The 21,725-nt window shown below is 40.6% G+C and overlaps 1 pseudogene; it reads right to left on the minus strand.

Annotated features, from left to right (window-relative positions):
• Positions 1-7,006: 7,006 nt before the first annotated feature.
• Positions 7,007-7,125, minus strand: LOC111746399 (annotated as a pseudogene).
• Positions 7,126-21,725: the final 14,600 nt, after the last annotated feature.

The raw sequence follows: 21,725 nt of genomic DNA on the forward strand, positions 1-21,725 counted from the left end.
ATTTCAGAATTTTTCTGTTGTTAACATTCATGAACATCACCACCTGGAATATAAATTTGCTTGTTTGTTGCTGTTTCCTTAACATCTACAACAGTTACCTTTGTGTGGGCATCCAATAAAATGTCTACCGACTGAATAATGAGCGAATATTGTTCCAGGTCAAAAAATATAGACATTTATGTTTATAATATATTAATATAAAATGTACATAAGTAAACATACATATACAATTAACATCCTAGCACTGCCATCTTCATGCACTAATCCTATCCACCTGAGGTCAAACACTACCTCTCTATCAAACCCACCTCAGCCTCCCCTAGCTCCCTCCTCCCAGCTCTTCCTCCTCTGACCACTATGGGTTGTTCTTTACCTCTTTGGGGCACTTAGCATTTTCCATTTTGTTTAATAGATATTTCCGTCCATGTTTTTCTTCATCTCAGCACAGTGTAGTTTCAGTATAGCATTTATGTCTAGTTTATCTTTGTGATAATGATAGCAAAAATAATTCCATGCATGTATTCATTGTTTGACATGTTACATGTGCATTATATGGTTTAATAGTCTTAATAACCACATAAAATAGGTATATTAGTTTGCTAGGACTGTCATAACAAAATGCCACAGACTGGATGGCTTAAACAATGTAAATTTATTTTCTTGCAGTTTTGGAGGCTGAAAGTCCAAAATCAAGGTGTCAGCAGGGTTAGAGGACTCTTAGGCCTCTCCTCTTGCTGCCTCTTCGCTTGGTTGTTTCTCAGTGCAGGTGCATCGCTGTGGCTCTTCCTCTTCTGATAAGGATGCTAGTCACATAGGATTAGGGCCCCACCCCATTTAGGGCCTCATTTTAACTTGATTACCTCTTCAAAGACCTTTTCTCCAAATAGGAGGTACTAGAGGTTAGAACTTCAACATATAAACTTAGAGGGACACAATTCAGCCCACATCAGAGGTATCATTTCATAGGTGAGTTATCTGAGCCTCAGAAAGCCAAGGTGACTTGCTGAAAGCCAAAATGAGCCTTGCACTCAAGTCTATCTCATTCCAGAATCTGTTCTCTGGAGCCACCATTCTCCTGTACCTTCCACCTCCTACTCCAGAGCATCTGCAGTGGTGCCTCGTTCACACTGTAAGTGTGCCATGAATTCTCGTTGAATGAACAAACGAAATGCATAAGAATAAAACATGGGCTGGTTAATGATGAAACGATAAGTCCTGAGGTCAGGATGTCCCAGTGGCTTGGTCTGGGAACTGAGAGAGAATTGAAAGTGCATTTATTTAGGGACATAGGCCATAGTGGCCCATTCAGTCCTCTTCCATTCAATAGCTAGGAGATGTGAGCGTAATGAGCTTTTCTCCAGACAAGGTTAAGGACGATTCAGAAAGGAGACCCCAGCCCAAAACAAAAGCAAAAACTTGATGGTAACAACAGTGCCCCTTCTGAAGGGCCAAGATAAGGTTTGGAGTAGTAATAAGGTAAATCAAAAATCTGGGACCTAGAATAAAAAGGTGAAAGTAAGAATTAAATCAGCAAATAATTGGAAATGAGATCATTGGGATATGGTCAAAAAAAAAGGGAACTAGGTAAAATTCTAGAATCTTGAAGCAGTGAACACAAATTTGCCCTACTATTAGAAAATTTCTTTACTATGAAAACAGAGCTATTAAAATAGTAACCATGTTCTCGCCAGCTTCCCTAGCTTTGGGACAGCAACAGACACTTTCAGTACCCTACCCCTATCCCCTTGGCCCTTACCTGTCGGTCTGGCTTCCTGTATGCTTCTTTGTGGACTTTCTCTGGACCCCTGGAGTCGGCTCTGCTTATGTGGATGGCAGACCGAAGTGCCAGGGAATTAAAAGGAGCATCCCTTAATCACTCACTGGTAGGAGCTGGTGGATAAATGCCCCAGATCCCTTGCCATTCCAGTAGAAGAACCTGGAGGTATAGAGTCTATGCTACCTCCCAGACGTCCCCAAAGCTTCAGTTGCCCCCAGTAGGAAATGGCTTGATAACACATTATGTATCAGCTGCCTTACTTTCCCTGTTTCACTTTCTCACTCTACCATGGATGTTTCCTGGGATCACTTTCCAAATAAATCGCTTGCACTTAAATCCTCATCTGAGACCTGCTTCTGTAGGAGGAATTCACACATTTCTTTGGAGAACATGTACACAGATGCTGAATCCAGCTCCCCTTACATGGCAGGTTTCTCCTATATGACAGCTCCCCATTTGGGAAAGTTAGCAGAGGAAGGCAGTCAAGAGACCAGAGTCTTGAAAATACTCACAAAACGTGAGATCGTCTCCCAGTAAAGTTCCCTCATCTTTTAAAACACAAACCAAAATTAAGCATGCCCTGTATTCCAGGATCCCAACCTTTACACAGATTTTCCAAAGTGATTTTTTTTTAATGTAAGTCTGTTTCTAAAGGACACACCAAAAAAAAAACTTCTATGGTCATAGAAATTGGGAAAATTCTGGATTAAACAAAGTCGATCAGAGTTTTTATAGCAGGAATTCTAACCTTTTGTACAATGCCAAGTAGTACCCAAAATACTGAAGAAGAGGACAACTGTGGAACATCTCTCAGATTATTTGTCTAAGAGCTTCTCGAGAGGCCAGGAGTCCATGGAACACACAGAGGGACACAGAACACACGGAGGGAAATGCTGCCCGTCTGCAAAATAATCCGTAGGAAAGGCCCCCGCAGTCCAGCCCTGTCCCCACCCCATTCGGCCCCGTCTCCCACCACTCTTTCCTCTCACATGCCCTCATCTGCTGCCCAGGCTTCAACACAAAAGTGCTTCTCAGAATTTTTCAAACAAATCAGGCCCTTTCATGACTCTGGGCCTTTGTGCACATTGCTCCTCTGCCTGGAATTCCATCTCTTGCTTTCTCACCTGATGAAATCCTCCTGGTTGGTCTTTTCAGACATGGCCAGAGATTATTTCCCATGGACCAGCTTCTCCAGCAACCCACATCTTATTCATATTCATGTTCCCAGCATTCCGCATTGGACCCAGAACCTACAAAGCAGGTATTCATATGCATGAATTTAAGGAACATATGAGTGAAATGAGGAATAAGCAAGTTAAATGATGCTGGACAAGTCAGACTTCTTTGAGTCCAAACTCTGGGATGGAATGTGGACCCCTTACTCATAGTCCAAGTTCATTTCACTATCTCTGTCCACATCCCAGAATTAATGACATACTTAGGGAATTTGATTATTTGTTTTTTTAAATTGTGATAAAATACATATAGCATAAATTTACCTTCTCAACCACTTTTAAGTGTATATAGTTCAGGAGTATTAAGTACATTTACATTGTTGGGCAGCCTATCTCCAAGTCTCTTTTAATCTTTCAAAACTGAAACTTTATACCCATTAAACAATAACTCCCCATTCTCACCTATCCCCCAGCTCCTGGCAACCACCATTCTACTTTCTGTATCTATGAATTCGAATACTCTAGGTACCTCATAACTCATATATGCAGTGTTTGTCTTTTTGTGACTGGCTTATTTCAGTTAGCATAATGTTCTCTAGCTTCATCCACGTTGTAGCTTGTGACAGACTTTCTTCCTTTTTAAAGCTGAATAATATTCCATTGTACGTATCCATTCATCCATGGATGGACACTTGGGTTGTTTCCACATTTTGGCTATTGTGAATAATGCTGCTATGAATGTAGGTGAACGAATATCTCTTCAAGACCTTGTTTTTAATTTTTGGGTATATCTAAGGATTTTTTTTTAAGCACATTTAGATTTTAATATTTTCCTCTATGGCTACGAAGGTACTGAATAATGACCTAAACCTTTCTCTTGTTAGCTATTACCAGATGCATAAAACCAGCGAGTTGGTAAAGAAAAACATTGAGCCGATTAGGACTTTTTGATTACCTGTGACAGAAACCAGTGTTTGCTAGTCTAAGTCAACGAGATTTACTGGAAAGTGTTGAGGGTATGTGTGGTACCCAATGAAGAGTCAACCTCAGATGAATACAGGTACTACTGTAGGGCTGTAGGTACAAGTGAGACCAGAGCTCCAAGTGGCCCTCAGGACCCTCCATTTCTATGTCTCCACTCTTTCCTTTCCTGCAAGCCTGCTCCATTTCTTTTTCACTGTGTGCTGGCTCTACCTAGAAGAAAAATAGCATTCAACCCCCATCAATTTCACATCTGTAGCTCCAGCCCCTGTAAAAAGACTGGCCTAACTCTCTCAGTCCCAAATCCAAAATCCCAGGGAAGAGTATCTTTGTTAAGTTCCCACCCACCAATGAAGTATGGCTAGGAAAACATAGTCGAATTGTATAAAATGGCTGCCCCCTGTGCAATGATATGGATATATGTGTTGGAGAAGAGTAGGCAGTTACCAAAATGTCATAGATCCAGAATGAGAGTAAGACGGCTAACACCTTAGTAGATGGGCTACAGAGTAAAAGGCAATGGGATGAGATAGTATTCAACCACCCCACTCCTGATGAATGTTCTCATGGGGTTAAAGGAAGGGGTAGTGTAGGGAGCAGTGAGCTCTGGAGTAGAAAAATGCTTTAACCAAAATCCTGTCTCTCTAACCAAATGAATCCACAGAGAATGAGGCAGGAAAAAGGCTTGCTGGCCCTAAGATCTCTTTAGAAGTTTTTGTGTCGTAGGGCACTTCTAGCAAGTGACTCATGAAAGGAAAAAAATAAAAGGTTTCTTACAAAATCAAAGAAGTCCAGAGGCCAAGATTTAAAGGAAATAATAATAATACCCAGAAAGATCCTGGACCGTAACATTTCCAAGCAAGAATGCCCAAGTTTAGGTACCTCCAAAACATCTTATTTGATAATTAGGTGGAGAAATGCAGTTGGCCACAGGAAGCGAAAAGACTATGAAACTATCGCTAAACTAACATCACTGATAGCGTGTCTCGGTAAAATGGTTTTCCTGTTTGTTCATAGGTTCTGAATGTTAAGTAAGTCTTTCCAATAGTGGTTCCAGGGTGCTAGAGCAATGACTCTCAGACGGCAAGTGAAAAATGAGGGCTGCAAAGTTCAGGAAATAATAGAAAATTAAATCTTAACTGAGCTGTTGTAAATATCACAGCCAGAAAACAGAACAAATCAGCAAACTGTGCCGGTGGTGATGGTAATGAATTTCTCCTCTCCATACAAAACTATTAGGGTGCATAATATGGTATTCTGAGGTTTGGGGGTAAGGAGGGCATGATGAGGAGAGAGAGAAAACAAATGGCATTTGTAAATTAAAATATCTCTTTAGTAAAGAGCACTTTTTCTCAGCCAAAGCCAACAGCCCAGTTAAATGACTCTCTTATAATAACTCACCCAATATAAACTTCTACAGCCCATTAGCTGTAACTCTCTCACACACTCACAATTTTAGGGCATCTAGAGTTATGTGTGGACTTGTCTTCTCTCCACAGTGAGATTATAAGCCCTGGAAGGTGAGAGAGACTTTTTCTTTGGTTCACCTTTGAATGCCCCACAATATCCAGAAGAATTAATATTTATTGGCAGTCTCCAAAATGCCATGCCCTTTGTAAGACATTGTGATGGTATATCCCTGTGGGGTCCTCCCAAACACCGTGCAAGGTGAGTAGGGCTGGCGTGTATCACTGAAGAAGAGCTGAAGATAAGAGCAGTAATTTGCCTCGATTCACACAACGACCGAGCTGAGATTGGAACCCAAGTCTACTTAATTCCAAAACTTGTGCTCTTTCCTCCTTGTTGTACTGCCTACTTAGCAAATAGCAATCATATTTTCTAATAATATGCTGATAACACTAATATCTAATTTCATCAAAGACTTTTCCCAAGCCAGGTCCTGGATAAATGCTTTACATATATTATTATAATCAGTCCTCACCATAGCCTGAGTTTAGCAGTATTATTATTTCTGTATAATAGATAAAGAAAACTGAGGCACAGAGAGATGAATAAAATTGTCTAAATCCTATAAATGTGTGCTTTCAATCATTATCCTATATTGATTACAAAATATACAAGTACATGCAAACACAGAAACCAGGCGACATGTTTGAGCAACTACTCTGCACCAGACTGTGCATTTTTCTAATTTAATCCTCACTACAACCCTCATGGCAAAGCAGATATTCAGTAAATTGTGGACAATTGAAGATAAACATAGAACCACGATTATCACCAATTACTAACACAAGAAAAATTCAGAAATTTTTCTGTGTTTGTATTGGCAACACCATGTTCCCAAGCTATGGAGGCTGTTAAAAATGAATGAGTATGAGAAACATAAGAGCAATTCAGACAGTAAGAAAAAAAGATTTTAGTTTGAAAAATGATTGTTGTATAAAATCAATAACAATCCACTGCATGTGAAACAGTCCTCCTTTGTTGCTATAGAATCTTAAATGGGCTGTGCCAGAAAAATCAGCATTTATAAATAAGATAACAAGAAGTCTCCAGTTTAGTCTTGATTTTATATCAGAGATACAGCCCTCCTGAGCTGATGACAAATTTTCTGTGGGATACGTCTAGATGAATCAGATTATGATATGGTAACCTTGAACGAGTAGAGAGCACTAGACAAAAAATAAAAATGCCTCGGTTGTACGTCAGGCTTTTCAGCTTTCTTAGTCATTTGTCCTAGCCACCAAATATTTCTCTGGCACTTGAGGTTAGACGTGGCCGTATGACTTGCTTTGGCCAGTGGAAGTATGACCGCAGTGATGTGTCCCTTTTAGGCAGAAGCTTTAGAATCAGTGTATAGTTTGCACTGTTCCTTCTTCTTCTGCCATGATGACAGATGAAGTTCCAGAAGGCATGTGTCTGTCACCTTTCATTTCTAAGTAAAAATGACATGGAGCAGAGCATCCACAGTGGAAATACAGCGTGAATAAGAAATAAATACGTTGTTTTAAGCCACTGAAAAAAAATTTTTTTTTTTAGGGGAGGCAACCCTTGGTTGACCTCACAGATTGCAAAGACCTTGTCAGCTTACAATCCCTTATTTTATTTTTTACGCCTACAGAACCTAGTCTTCCTAGGTGGTCTCCCATCCAAGTACTAACCAGGCCCGGCCCTGCTTAACTTCCGAAATCAGATGGGATCGGGCTTGTTCAGGGTAGCATGGCCATAAACTAAGTCACTGAAATTTGTTGTTTGTTATTGCAGCATAACTTAGCTCAACCCGATTGAGATACCAACTAATGAGCTGTGTGGCCTTGGGCCAGACTTTTATTAACTGGGTAGCAGCTTCCTTATCTGTAAACCTGAGGGATAAGCCTAGGACAGGAAGGCTTAATCTGGGGTCCCAAGAGTAGGCTTGAGGATGACAATGAAACCCCAAAATTATAGGTAATATTGTGTGTGTGTGTGTGTGTGTGTGTGTGTGTGTGTGTGTTTGTGTGTGTGTGAAAGAGAGAGAGAGAGAGAGAGAGAGAGAGAGAGAGAGAGAGAGAGAATTTGTATTTTTTTTCTGGGGAAAGTGTTCATAGCTTTTTCAAATTCTAAGAGGGTCTACGTTACTCAAAATGAGGTTAAAAACCTAGATAAACTCTAAGGCCATTTCTAGTTCAAATGGATGTTTTGGAGCAGAGCAGGAAAAAAAATAAGCTAATTAGGTTTCTCTCTGACTTGGTATTTCAGGACTTACTTTGAGTCAGATTTTATTAAGATTGTTTTTAAATAAGTTTAAAAGTTCTGCCTAATAGAACTGCAAATATCAAAATCTCAGGAGGTATTCCTGAGTGAAAAGAGAGGATTCAGAGCATTTCTTCTTAAACTAAAGAAGGAAAGTTTCTTCAAAAATTGAAAATGAGGACCCAGATCACATTTGGCAGGTGTGACAGAGTGGGTAATTGAGGAGGATTCAATAAGGGACTATGTACAGAGCTGAGTGCAGTGTTTAGAGAAACTAACAAGGCATGCTGAAGCATGCTGAGAAGGGTTGAAGCAGGGAGTCCTTTATTACTCCTAGGTCTAAAGGGACAAGGAGAGAAAGAACAATTCCCACACACAAAAAAGAGAGCTATAGCTATAACTAAAGGAAAGGGCTACATAGCAGGAGTTGCGGCCTTCCAAGTGAAAAGCAGATACTGTTAATCCTTGGTCTAGCAGGGAAGAAGCCAGGGGAAAACTTACCTTGATCTTCCTCTCTTCTTACCCTCCTCTATCCCGCAGGTGCCTCCTTCAGCCAAACCCCAGCAGAAACCAATGGGCAAGGAAGCCCAATGATATGATTCATAGAAAGTCAGTGTTCTGGGGGCAGAGGGAAAGACAGAGAAAGGTAGAGAGAGAATATGGAGGAAGAATGAGCATTCCAGTGTTTGGAGGTCATTGTGAAAATTCAAAGAGATAACATTCAGATGCATATGAAGTATTATACAAATAGTAGCTATTGTTTACTCCTATGTTAATGAGTACTTCACATTCTTTGCTAAAAACAGATTCTATTCTAAAAGTAGGTTTGTGTGGGGAGAGAGTCCTTGGCCTCTGAGAGAGTATGAAGAGGGGACAGGGACAGAGATCCAGGCTTCAGAATGAAGCCTCTTTGTTTAAGGAGGTGGCTTGGGCGCTGGAGAGCTGTTTCTGAATGCTTCGACTCAGGATAAACCAACATATTCTGCTGCAGGGACAGAACATCTAAGACTTGTCTGCTATTCCCCAGAAAATTATTTCAGACAGCCATGCTCAGGTCTAGAGTACCAAGACACCAGCCCTTCTGTGATGCTTCCTGTTGCAATCCCAAGTAGCTCTTGCCTTCTGATTGCTTAGGAGAGACACCTTTCTTAGCAACGAGACCTAGAATTGAATAAGCTCCTTATGCACACATCAGGAAGTATATTTCCAAACTACTGACTTCTTGCTCAAAATGCAGCCCTGCAATGTTTGGACCATGTGATGCTCAGTAGCAGTTTTCATTTTAAGTTAGACTGAAGCTTGTTTACCAACTGATATAGACATATTTAGCTCAGGAGTGAGATGCAAAATGCGGGCAGGCCTTGGTTAACCATTTCTCATTGTACTCTGCAAAGGCAGCTTCCCCCAGAGAAAGATTGTGGGATTACAATAGTAGGAGAGTGTAACTTTTTCATGAGTGTCCCAACCTGAGGAGAGACAGCTGATGTTTTGACCTACTTGGCTTCTATTCTTCCTTCTCCTTGAAGAAAATGCCCCTTCCTCATTGGACAGGGTCTAGGTGGGGGACTGTAAATACGTGACCTGAGCTGGACCAGTCAGAGTCTTTTCTCTAGAAATTTAAATCTTCATAGGAGTGACTCAGCTTTGGGGAAAATCATTGAAACTGATCAATCCCATTAGTAGTACCCCCAAAAAAATCTCCTTGTTTATTCCTGCTTCCTACAGATCCCCAAATAAGCCCAGACTCCCATCTGTCGAAGTCTGGTTGCTAAGTATTTCCTTTCATTCCCTAAACTATCCTGTATCCTTTTAATTCATTATTCTTTGGCTTAAGTTAGTTAGCTAGGCCAGACCACACAGGAATGGTCCAAGTTTGAGAATGGACAAGGATGATGACTTGGATGAGATTCTAGCATGCTTTCACTTCAGTTTACTCCCAAAACATCCAATAAGCAGTGCAAATGGTATATACCAGGAAAGAATACATTTGAGTGTGTGTGTGTCCTGGTCCTTCACAGATGCATCGCTGAGGTTAAGAGGACAGAGCGTCCCATGCGAAGTGAGAATCCTGCCTTTTATACCTTTACACTAAAGTAAAAACCAAGTCAGCACTCAAGAGTCCTACTATGGCCATATAGGAAGAGCTTTGCTACTCCACTATGCTATCTTACCCACAGGCTTCCATGGAGCCTATAATAGCCTTGGCCGTGCCATATAACTGTTGGTCAAAGCCCATCTCTGTACCTTGTGAACAAGCTATCTTGACAAGCACAGCTGATGAATTCTATTTCCTCCATAATCTGAGTCTAACTTCCTTTCTGTTTTATTACCTACTGTTCCTTTTCACCTACCCTACAGTATTATTATGGGGAAAATACATTTCTGTACATTATCACTAATCTTAACATATCACCTAGGTAAGTATTATTTCCCCATCTTAAAGATGAAGGAATAAAAGCTCAGATAAGAGATTAGAACTCTTACGCTGCAGCCCAGGAATTCAAAGCCAAATCTCTTTGATTTCAAGGTCCACACTGCGGCCTGTCCCATTCTACTGCTTCTGATCCCAATTCTAATTCTGATTATTTTGTGTCCTTGGAAAATTCGCTCACCTCTCTGGGCTTCCGTGTGAGTAAGTACACTGTTCTATCTTTCTACAAGCTTGCTGGGACAAGATGGATAGAGAGTATTTACTTAAGTGACAGAGTGGTTTCTGATAACTGGGCTACTTAAAAAAAATAAAACATAAACATTCTATCTTTGGTTTGGACTTGGAAATTTTCCAACCCACTCGAAGCCAATGAAAAACCCCAGGCATTTCTAGCTGTCTATCTTATCTCTCTGTATTTATGTATTTATTTCTAGACTTGCTGGCCAAGGCTTAGTTCGAAGGTCTCAGTGGCAGCTTCTCTTTTCAAATTACCCTCTAAGTATCTCCTACATTGGTGGTAAGCCACTGGAATCACTATCATCTTTAGTCTAGGATACTTTATGCTAGTTTAACTCTTATCCTGAGCCCTAAAGTAGTCAGAAACTTAAACGAAGGATTCTTTTGTCCTATTTCATGCATCCCAGATGTATTCAGGTGGCTAGCATCAGGCAGGACAGAAAGGTGAGCTTCTGTGACCCAGGAGCCAAGCTGCATCAGAGAACCTGTCCTTTCTGGAACAAAATCTTAAATCAAGCAGGCCCGCAGCAGAGGTCCTTCTCCCAGGTGTTGGTTTTCATCTCAAACAAAGGAAATAATTGTATTTCTGCACTGAGCTTTGTGATCTACTGCTGCCAGCTGCATGGCCATAAAACCATTAACTCCTTGCAGAGCATTTTATCTCTGCAGGAGGAAAAAGTAAAAAGGAGAAACATATCACTTAGAGCCAAGTGAAAGGGAAACATTTTTAAATGATGCAATTTAAATTCCACTAACACGGTATCCATCTCAACTGGCTTGGAATTATGGTCAACATTTGAGGATAAAAGGCAGGGAACTTGGAACAGAACAGATTTCTTTCTTCAAGAGCAACCCTGTACATGACCCAGCAGTTGCAGGAAAATAATCTGGAATTCCAGCTCGATTTGCATCTTTCTCTCCTGATTCTTGGCTTTCACATCCATCTCCAAGAGGTCATCACCCACCAAGTAAGAGATGAAGCCAGTCTCTCCACTTCCTTTGCTTACATTTGATCTCTGCTCCATGGGGCTTTTAAAGGTTCATAAGACTCTCTCATATCAATGAATTGAACACCTACTGAAGAAAAGATAGGGTCTGAAAAAATGCAAAGGCAGATGCAACACAGCCTCTGCCCCTAGAAGCCTCCAATAGAGCACTTTGAATTAATTAATAAAAAGGGCAACAAGGAAGTGGAAAATACTGATTGACGAATAGCTGTAAACTGCCTGGGGAATCATGCAAGGATTACCCTCATCAGGCATCTCATTGCAGTTATTTGTAGTTTTCTTACACATGGAAACAAGGCTCAACAAAAATTAACTCTTTCCTTTCATTTAATGAGTTCTTATCAGTCAGATTTCAGGCTGATAAGAAAACTTCCAAGGGTGTGACTAGTTATAGGTATCACTTCAAATTCTTTTGTAGCCTCCCCCAGAATTAGCTATACAATACAAACTTGATCACATGAAAGCCAGGTCTTGTCTTTCTAATGCGATTCAACCCACACTGGCAATAGACCAGATAAAAGTCAAAGTTTGAGGAAAATAGTTATAGTTTAAGGAGTATCTTTGAGAATCCTCCCATTCTTCTAACCCAACCTTTGCTGCATAATCCTTCAAATTTAGAGATAGCATCTTGGCACTTGTTTTAAACATTTTTTCAACTACTTTTGGTTATGATGGTTGAGGTGAGCACCTCTGTTTGAACAGCTGCTCGCCATTAGCTGAGGAACTATTTCTCTCTGCATCTGGTTGAGCCTGAAAAACAGGCTTACATTCTTTTTTCCCTTCAGTCAGAGTTAGTTGACCTTGGCCTTGCATCTTTTCGCTCCACTCTTTCTTCTATCCTTAGAAGGTTAATTCTTAAAATAATTTTCAAAACATATTTCCTCTGAGAAGTCTTCATAAGCAATGTGGGTCTGCCTTGCCACCCTTGGAATTTTAATATTTGAATTTAAGGAATTTTGGAGAAAGGGAGCTAGTCGAATAACTTGGAAGCCAGCCTCCAAATGACTGTCCCGTATTATGTTAGTGAGCACCAGTCACCATTAGGGATTTTTCATAATCACTATGAAAAGAAAGAACCACAAAAGTCGAATGTCAGCCAGGAAATAAGTAGGTTACATTTGGCCAGATTGTTCATATTACAGAGAAGGATATCCAGATTCATGATTTTCTTTTTCCTTAACAGCAATAACAACAAAACAAGGCAACCCTTCTCGGCCATTTGAGGTGAGGAACTCATGTTCATATTTAGGCTGACCTCATGGCTAATTTCTCAGTCAACAATTAACTACTGTCCATCACTTCATGGCTAGATTGTTCCTCTGATGAGACTTATATTTTCTGCCTAATGAGTTTTATTCAATTGCTGTCTTCCACATTCATCAGGGTCATTAAAGTTGCTTCCTGAGTTTAGCAAAGTGAAACATTAAACTTGTATTCGCACTTTTCCCTCCAAACCTAATTAATGTTTTAAAATGTCTCCTCTGAATTATAACCATGAATAAGTTACACACAGTACTAAGCTGACAGTAGTCTTTTCATCCCAAACAGTCTACCCATCTGCTGGTTGATGTAACAGTCCACATTTGCTAAAGGAATGAAGAGTGTATTCCAAAAATACACTTGTCTGGATATTTGGGATAGTGTAGAAAGTGGCGGCACTGCTATGGAGATGAGGAGGGAAGATTAAAAAGAGTGTAGGGCAGTGGTCCCCAATCTTTTTCGGCACCATGGACCAGTACTCCTATAAGAATCTAATACCTGATGACCTGAGGTGGAGCTGAGGCGGTGGTGCTAGTGCTGGGGAGCGGCTGCAAATACAGATGAAGCTTCATTCTCTTGCCCACCACTCACCTCCTGCTGTATGGCCCGATTCCTAACAGGCTGTGGCCCAGGGGTTGGGGACCCTTGATATAGGAGACTAATCCTCCCCTCCACCTTCACATGGACTTCCAAGACCAACTCTTAGTGAAAGGCATCTTCGATGCAACGAGAGGCAATTTTCCCAAAAGTTTTCACTGAAAGGTTATCAGCCATGGAGACATGAAGGATTAAACCACTCACCTAAACTCATTAGGCATCAATACCTGGATGCCACGTAATTACAATGGAGTCCAATCATGTACATTGTGAATATGCATAATTCACAATACACACTTGAGAAAAATGCAGACAGCACCATCATCACCACCTCACACACCCTGAAAAGCATAATTTTTGGTGCAACATGTCTTCCAAACAGAAACCAACAACTTCATCTGTGTTCAGCTTAAGACTGACTAGTTCCAATGCAACTGAAATCACTTGTAGAGGGACACTGAGATTTAAGGGATTTAAATGGCAATTTTGTCTACATTATATTTCTGCCTTAATTTCCCATTGTGCTTCGCTCTTTCATCATGGGCACTATCATTTTTCACCATAACAAATGTTTTGATACTTGAAATCATCATTAACTTAACCTACTCCTTTATCAATAATATTCAGTTTCGGAGCATGTACTACATGCAAGAGACTGTGCCAGACGTTGGGGATGAAAAGAAATATGTAAAACAATCCCTGATCCCATTAAGGTTAAAACAGAGTAAGACACATGTACATATGTAATTAATGTAATTAAGGTAATTAAGGAAATATGATGTAAGTACAAAACAGCCATGGAAATCACTCTGGACCTGGGCAAAAGGGAAGCCTTAGGCAGCAAGGCAAGCACATGGAGTACCACGCAGACAATAGCCTGCAATCGTGATGGTCTTAACATTCTCTCGTGTCAGTTTATTCACAGTCTTCAAGCTGTTTCATTCGTGCGGATTTGTGCCACAGCCACGGTCTTTTACTCATCTTTGGCTATGTGCTTGGCATCCAAGATTCTGTTTTTGTCCTTTCTAAATCGAGGCTTGGACTATTCCTTGAGCACATTCTATTTCTTTAATGTCTCCTCAGTGTCCTCATTGGGATAACCTAAATTAGAGGGTAGGCATTCCTTTTTTAAAAGCTACTCTTCTTAAGTGATAGCCCCTTTTAGAAATTGACTATGAACTCATTTTACCCTTCTATGATTAAAAAAAATTCAATGGATACGTCTGAACATGCTCATTTATTTCCTTTCTCTGCCATTATGAATTCCGAGGTGACTCAGCTACTTCCTCCCATGTTTCTCATACCTTCTGTTTCACCAACTGGCTTTTCCCTTTTGGTCAGAATTCAGTCGATGTTCTATTCATTTTGTCCTCTAATCAGCTGTTCCAGTTTTAGCAATAGGAGCCTCCCTGCAGATGTTTGGGGAGTTAAAGTCATGACATCACCACACGACTATTATAGAGCCAAGCAGTCCTTACCCCCTCACCACTTCTCCGCATCCTTTCTTCTCTGCCCACAGACCTCCGCACATAATTCTGGAATTTTCCACATGGTATTTTGTTAACATCCAGTGCTCTCACAGATGGAGTGGAAGGGCTGGAGCTAAGAGAAGTTAGAGCACCAATTAGATGTAGGTTTAGGAATGGGTCAGTATGTGGAGTCCAAACCAATCTGTAGGTCCTGCACGTACACAAGCAAAGGGACAACACTCTGTTTAGTTTGGGGGAGCCATGTGGTTTTCGGAAAGAAAACTCGACTTCAGCTGCAAGAGTAGGTAGAACATGTGACTAAGGCTATGGCAGCATTATATTCCACTCCATAACTGAAGTGATTGGTCAGAGGTAAGCAGACTAACAGTAAATATCAGGACTTTGGCTGGGTATGTTGAGATGAAGTTTCTCTCGACTATAGAGGTGACCTAGGAAGCCCATAGGTCCGAGAGCTATTTGTAGCCATCTTGGAGCCACAATGAAAGCTAGTTTTAGTTGAAGTTGATACCATGGAAGGAGAAATAGATAAAATGAAAGAAATCAGGTTCTTGATGACATCATTGAGTCATGAAATCAAGCCTGTGGCTCCTCTTTACACATTTCAGTTTCTTTTAAAGTTTCAGCCTGTATGAGTTGGGGTTTCTATTCAAAATGCATCCTTCGGTCTCACAGCCTAATCTGAAGTTCTGTTCCACCAATTTTCCACAATAACCAGGAGACTGGGTTAAAATATTAAGTTTCCTTTATTTTTGTTAATTTCCAGTATTTCTATGTATTAAACCTAAGCAAAAAGAAGAGGTTTGATTGTTTGTTTGTCAATTAGAAAATGCCAGTGGAGATGGACAAAATTAAGTTGCAGCATACACAGTATAATTACAGGGACAGGTGTCAGAAACTAGTCTTGGCAAGATGGTGTGGCAGAATTTTGGCTGAGATGGAAAGGAGGTTTGAGAAGATACAGAGAAATTCCCAGCAGACAAAGCTCAAAAGGGAAGATGGGTGACCTGTGTCAGGGGTGGAGAGATCGAGGGAGTTCTCACTGGTATGGGAGACAGAGTGGGAGGTCCAAGGGGCAACTGATTGGGGGACTCTTAGGGGTGGGGCAACAACTGACTTGGAGTTCAGAGATTATAGAGTCAAGTGGAGTCAAAAGAGGACTGTAAGTCTAAAAGAATAAAGAATGACTCAGGGATGAGAGGCGTGAAGAGAAAAGGTGAGCCTGGCAGGGATGAAGGAATGGAGAGTTAGAGGGGACAGTAGATGGTCGGCGAGTCAGCTGTGACTTCTAAGCACTTAAGGGCATCTTTATTTTCTACTCTCTGCCTTGCCTCTGCGCACGCTACAGGAAGTACAGGAATTATTCTTTCAAAATGTTGTATTTCCCCCAATGCAACCTCCCTTTCCCTACTTCCATGGCCTCAGTTTCAGTCTTAGGCACAGGCACAAACATATTGTATCTAGGCACTTGCTAAGAGGAACTGGATCGCTTAGCCAAATATCCATGACATATGTAGAATTGCATTTCTCCTTCCCCCAGTCATGTACATAAACATCCACCAATCCTGCAAACATCCATGAGAATAAACCTGTAAAACATCTCTTTCAGATATCGATAATGGGCCCTAATCAGAATTGGATTTTGCTAATAAGCTTTATAGTTCCCTTGCCAAGACTTTTCTCTCCTATTAAACCCATTCCATTTTTCACTACAATAGGAAAAGCAATTTATAAAAACCTTAAATGGTCACAGAGGCTATCTAATCCACCTCCTTCCCTGGGAAATGGAGATCCTGAAAAAGTATCACAGAGTCAGCTAGAGGTCAAGCTGGCAGCATTGTAGTACCCTGAGCCCTAAGCCCAGGTTCGTTCCTTTACATCGTGAGGGCCTCTTCTCAGCCCACTTTTCCCCACCTCAAACTAAACTTCGCCTAGAATCTATCTTTTATATCAAAATCTACCAGTTGATTGGGCTGAGAGTGGGCAATTGACCCAGATTGGTAAGTCAGAGTCTCTGCTCTAAGATTTTAGAACTGGAGAAAAAGACAGTGAAAGACAGAGAAGGGGGCAAGAGGAGAGAGGGAGAAAGGGGAGAAGGAGAGAAAGGAAGAGGGGAGGAAGGGAAGGAGGGAGAGAGAGAGAAGGAGAGAGGGAGAGGGAGAGGGAGGACAGACAGAGAAGGGCAGAAACAGACAGAAAAAAAACTACTTCTAAAGAGTCACAACTGTAATATTTAAACTCAAAAGCTGTTGGAAGACTAGTTTTTTCTATTGAGTGAATGAGAAAAGCAGAGGAAACTAGGCTGTCTTTCTGAACAAGAAGAATGAAGAAGACACAAAGAGACACACTCTTGACTCCGTTTCAGGCCCTGGTTCCCATCTGCTCCCGGCTCGGCTACATCCTAGCCCTGGAGTATTCTAAACCCTTTTCTTTCTTGCCTTTTTAATAAGTTATCCTTTTCCTTAGGCAGGTTTTAGTGGGTTTCATTCATATACAACTAATGAGACTAAGAATAAGACCCAGTGCTGAAGAGCAAGTCTGAGATGTGATGACATGATTTTCCGCGGAACACGGCCTTAGCAGCCCACTATCCCACCCACCACCACCCAGCACCCTACGTGCTTCTCTTCTGTCAGCAAATATGCAAGAACTAACCAGATGAGAAGGCTGCTTTTAAATGCCTCTTTTAAAATGTAAGGAAGAAGGTCCGAGATCCTCCTGTTAGTCTCAAAAATAGCTCTCTGTTTCACTCTACTTTCTCCTATATACATCTCAGAGAAGAAATATACCTTTTGTAATTTACAAAAAATGGCTAGCATTGGAACAAATGAAGGCAGAAAGTCTTTTTTTTTTTTTTTTTTCACCAGTGGGCTAAATGCCACAAAGGGCTGCCACAGACCAGATTTATGTGATAATGAATTAGTGCATTGTGTCTCCAAAACTTAAAATATGCATGTTCTCCTCGCCTCCAAAACACATAGTCTGTTCCTCTCTCCCCCCTCCCTCCCTCCTTCTCTCTCTCTCTCTCTCTCTCTCTCTCTCTCTCTCTCTCTCTCACACACACACACACACACACACACACATACACACACACAATTCCTTACTCAGTCTTCATGCCTTATGTCCCACTCCATCAATTCAGTGGCAAAAAGACAGACTTTCCTGACATCATAGAAATGATCACATGGCAGGGAAATGGCCATTAGACCTAATGTGATATAAATCTGATCTGAGCTAATACAGGGCATACAGCCAAGGTGTACCTTCTTAACTGTTGATTTCTGGCGCTGTTCCCGACAGGAAACACTCCCTGGTCACATGTAGCTTCTTTACCATCTAACTCTGGTCAGTTCTCTTAACCAACAAACATTAGCCTGAAATGTATCTACTTTAACTATCCTAATGAATGTATTCTACGTGAAACAAACCTATTCTCCTGCACAATTTTAATCATATGCTGTATTTTTAATAAGAAATTAAAGGAATTTGATTTTTTTTTTAAAAAACCGTGTCAGGTATATTTAGTCTCTAGAAGAACTGAAGATTATAGATCTAAATCCAAAATATCTTAAATCTATGTGCTCTTTACTACCTAAACAGGTAAAGAATTTATAAGGGCAGGGAATATAACAGCGGAATCTTTAATTCAAAAGCATTCAAAATTCAAATACTTTGAATTAAAAAACTTGGTGTAGGTCAAACCATATCAATATGCTGGTACGTACGTACCATGAGGTTTACGAGTGTGGGATTTAGAGAAAGGTAGGACTTTCTTCCAATACTAGCTGCACTGCTTACCAGCTGTGCATAATTTAACCTTTCTGGGCCTCAGTTTCAGCATCTGTACCATGAGGGAGACAGTCTTAGCCTCATGGAGTTGTTGCCACACCAGGCACTCACCTGACATCTTACCAGAAAAGGGTAAGGAGAATCTTCAGACATTCTGGGAAACGAAAGGTTCTTTCTTTTCCTCTCTCTACTCTGAGTATTTTCCAGGCCAGGTTTGCTTTTCCTATAATTCGGCCTAAAGAACTGCCCCAAGCAGGAGGGATAGAAAGTCACTACTCAGGGACCTTCAGAAAGGAAGATCGATTTCTTCAACCCAAACTTATGTGCAATGTAGAACAATTTCTTGCTTTTTTTTCTGGCTTTCACAAGAATAATAAATAATATTTCACATTTGTCTACTAAGACAAAACAAAATAAAAACCCCGATCAACTGTTCCTTGTTCAATCTAGATTTGCCAGGGCTCATAAAGCATGTGTTTAAATTCGTATTCTTGCCTCATCCCTGTCCCCTACCTAGCTTAACTCTACCTGCATGACCTCTCTCTCTCCTAGGAGATGAAGTAAAGATCATTCAGAAGATGCCATCTGGATGCATCTAGTGGCTAAGTCAGCCCTGCTAGGCTTAATGCAGACACACCCATCTAAGTGAGTGATGATTTACATCAGAAGAGCGGAGGCATGCATGTGTCCAGCCTCACGTGATCTTCATAACAAACTTGCACTGCTGTTACCATTTTAGTCACTTTACATATGAAGGATCTGTGGGAAAGAGAGATGGAACAATTTCCCTAAAGCTTTATGTCTATCCGACTTCAGAACACCCTGAAGCCTGAGCGCTCCTTATGGAGGGTAACTCACACCACGCCTTCTCAGTTTCACATCGCACTTCCAGTAAAGTCCAGACTCCTCCCCACAGTCTGCAAGGCCCACCATGATCTGGCCTCTCTGGCTTCTCCAAATCAGTCATTGGCAACCAGGAAGCAAATCTGGGTAATATCACATCAAGTAATAAAACGTAATGTTTGGTATGATTCCATCTTTCATCTACATTCTTGTTATGGGCCAGAATCATCTGTGTAGCTATCAGTTTTCTACAAAGAACTTTGATCCGTATAATGTGGTACAATATCCATCAATAGACAGACAACTGAAGGTATCACCTCTGTGGAATCAGTTAACTCCCAAATCATCCACTAGACAATGTCCAGTACATCACTGAATAAACATTCAGTAATCTCATTTGCATATTTCCAAGTCTTGGACAATTTTTCCTGACAATAACTTTATTGTCCCTTGGCTTTCCATGTAGTTGAGAGAGGATTAGTGTCAGGTCCTACTTTTCTGCCTACAAGTCAAATCCATGGGTTGGAAGTGGTTCAGGGAAAAAGGAAGAGATTGTAGGTTCTGCCGATTTGGGCAAAGATGGCATTTTCCAAGTTCATGACTCTGAACAATGCCTGGTGAATGACAAGCATTCAATAAACATTTGTCAAATATATGAATGAAAGAGCACATAGGTGAGAGAGACATAACTTGGTTTAAATCGCAGCTCTGTCATTTACTAGCTGGGTGACTTTGTCCAACTTTATCAGTTTCAGTTTCCACACTTATAAAATGGAGAAAATAACATCTACTAAGCAGAGTTTTTGTGAAGATTCAAAAGAGTACTGCACAAGGTATGTAGCATATTATAGGTTTTCAATATACAATAGTTATTAGTTTACAGGCTGATGATCACTTACTTTACCCATGCAGACAACCTAATATTGCCTCCGAAAATCTGATGGGTGAATTTTCAGCTATAAATTCCTCCTTGTTGTTTTCCTAATAATAAAAATTATAATCAAAGATAAGGAAACATTTAAAAATTCTTGGCAACAAGGTAAAGCAATTATTATTATTATTTTTTTAATTTTTAGTATGGAGAGTGTTAAAGGAGACATCACAAATCTCAACAATCCTCAACCCAGAGCCAGTTCTTATCTATTCACAAAATTTTCCTCTACTCTGTTAGGTGTAGCGACTGGAGGCCTATAAATTAAACTGACAAGAGACAGGTTAAAAAGAGAAAAGGCATATAAATTGATTAATTTTTAATTTTACATACAAGTAATATCACAGAAGGAAGTAAGTACCCAAAGGAGTGGTGACATTTGAGAGCTGATATGCCATCTTAAAAGGGAAAAAGGGTTGAGGGGGAGGAGAGGGGCATTTGGGGGAAAACAAATGACTTCCTAAAAGGTGAGAAGAATGGGTACTTATGGAAATACAAATGACTTTTGGGAAAGATAAGTGGGCTCTTAGGAGAATAGATGAGAGATGTGTAGTTAGTGACAATGCCATTTGAGTGTGGAGTTGACTTCTCATTGCCCAGAAGATTAGAATTGCTCCAGGGGTGGGATTTATGACAACTGAGTTGTTCTGGGAGGCACTACTTTTAGGCAGATTAGGGATTTCAGGAACTCAAATGCTTTCAGCTAAAAATAATTCTTATGCCAAAGTGGCATATTTTGGGATGACATATCTTGATCACCTTCACCATCATGTCATTTCATTCATGGCTGAAATCAGGTGTTTTTAAAAGGCAGCTCTCTCTATAAAAGAGATATTAGAAGGGCAAGAATTGTCTGAAGGAGAAATAGAGGAGAGGATCCCTCAGGAAATGCACTTCAGTGTTAAGAAATGCAATTCATGGCAAGTGACAGCTTCAGAATTTGCTTCCCCCGAATATGGCACTTTGGCATCTTAAATATTTTAAGCTGAAGGAAGCTGAGAAAATGGCAGAAGCAAGAAGGTCTCTCTGTCGGACCTTCCCTTGCTTTTCTCCCCTGAAACAGGTCATAAGACCCTCATGTGAGAGGTGCTCTCCCTATACCCGCAGGAAAGGAGCATCCTTATCTCCAAGACAGAGAGACACAGGTAGCAATCTGAATGAACAGGCTTTGCTAAGTTTCCCCACTTCACTACGCTTGCCTTATATCCTTTGTCCTATCATACTTCTCCATGACTGTCCATTCTTCATCAAACCTAGTGTAAAAAAAATGGGTTTTACCCATTTATCTGGATCTGTGTTTTCTTAAGAAGGCTCTTGTCTCATAAAACTAATATTAAATCAATTTGTATGCTTTTCTGGTGTTAAACTTTATCAGTTTAATTTTTGGACCTGGCCAGGGACCCAAGGAAGGTGGAGAAAAACTTTCCTCTCCTTCGGAAGCTGGGATTTTACTTGATTTGTATCACGTTCAGGCAGTAAATTAAGTGTTTTTTTCTGGTTATTAACTGGAAGATAGA

Source organism: Pteropus vampyrus, unplaced genomic scaffold (genome assembly GCF_000151845.1).
Source record: "Pteropus vampyrus isolate Shadow unplaced genomic scaffold, Pvam_2.0 Scaffold186, whole genome shotgun sequence".
Lineage (NCBI taxonomy): Eukaryota > Metazoa > Chordata > Mammalia > Chiroptera > Pteropodidae > Pteropus > Pteropus vampyrus.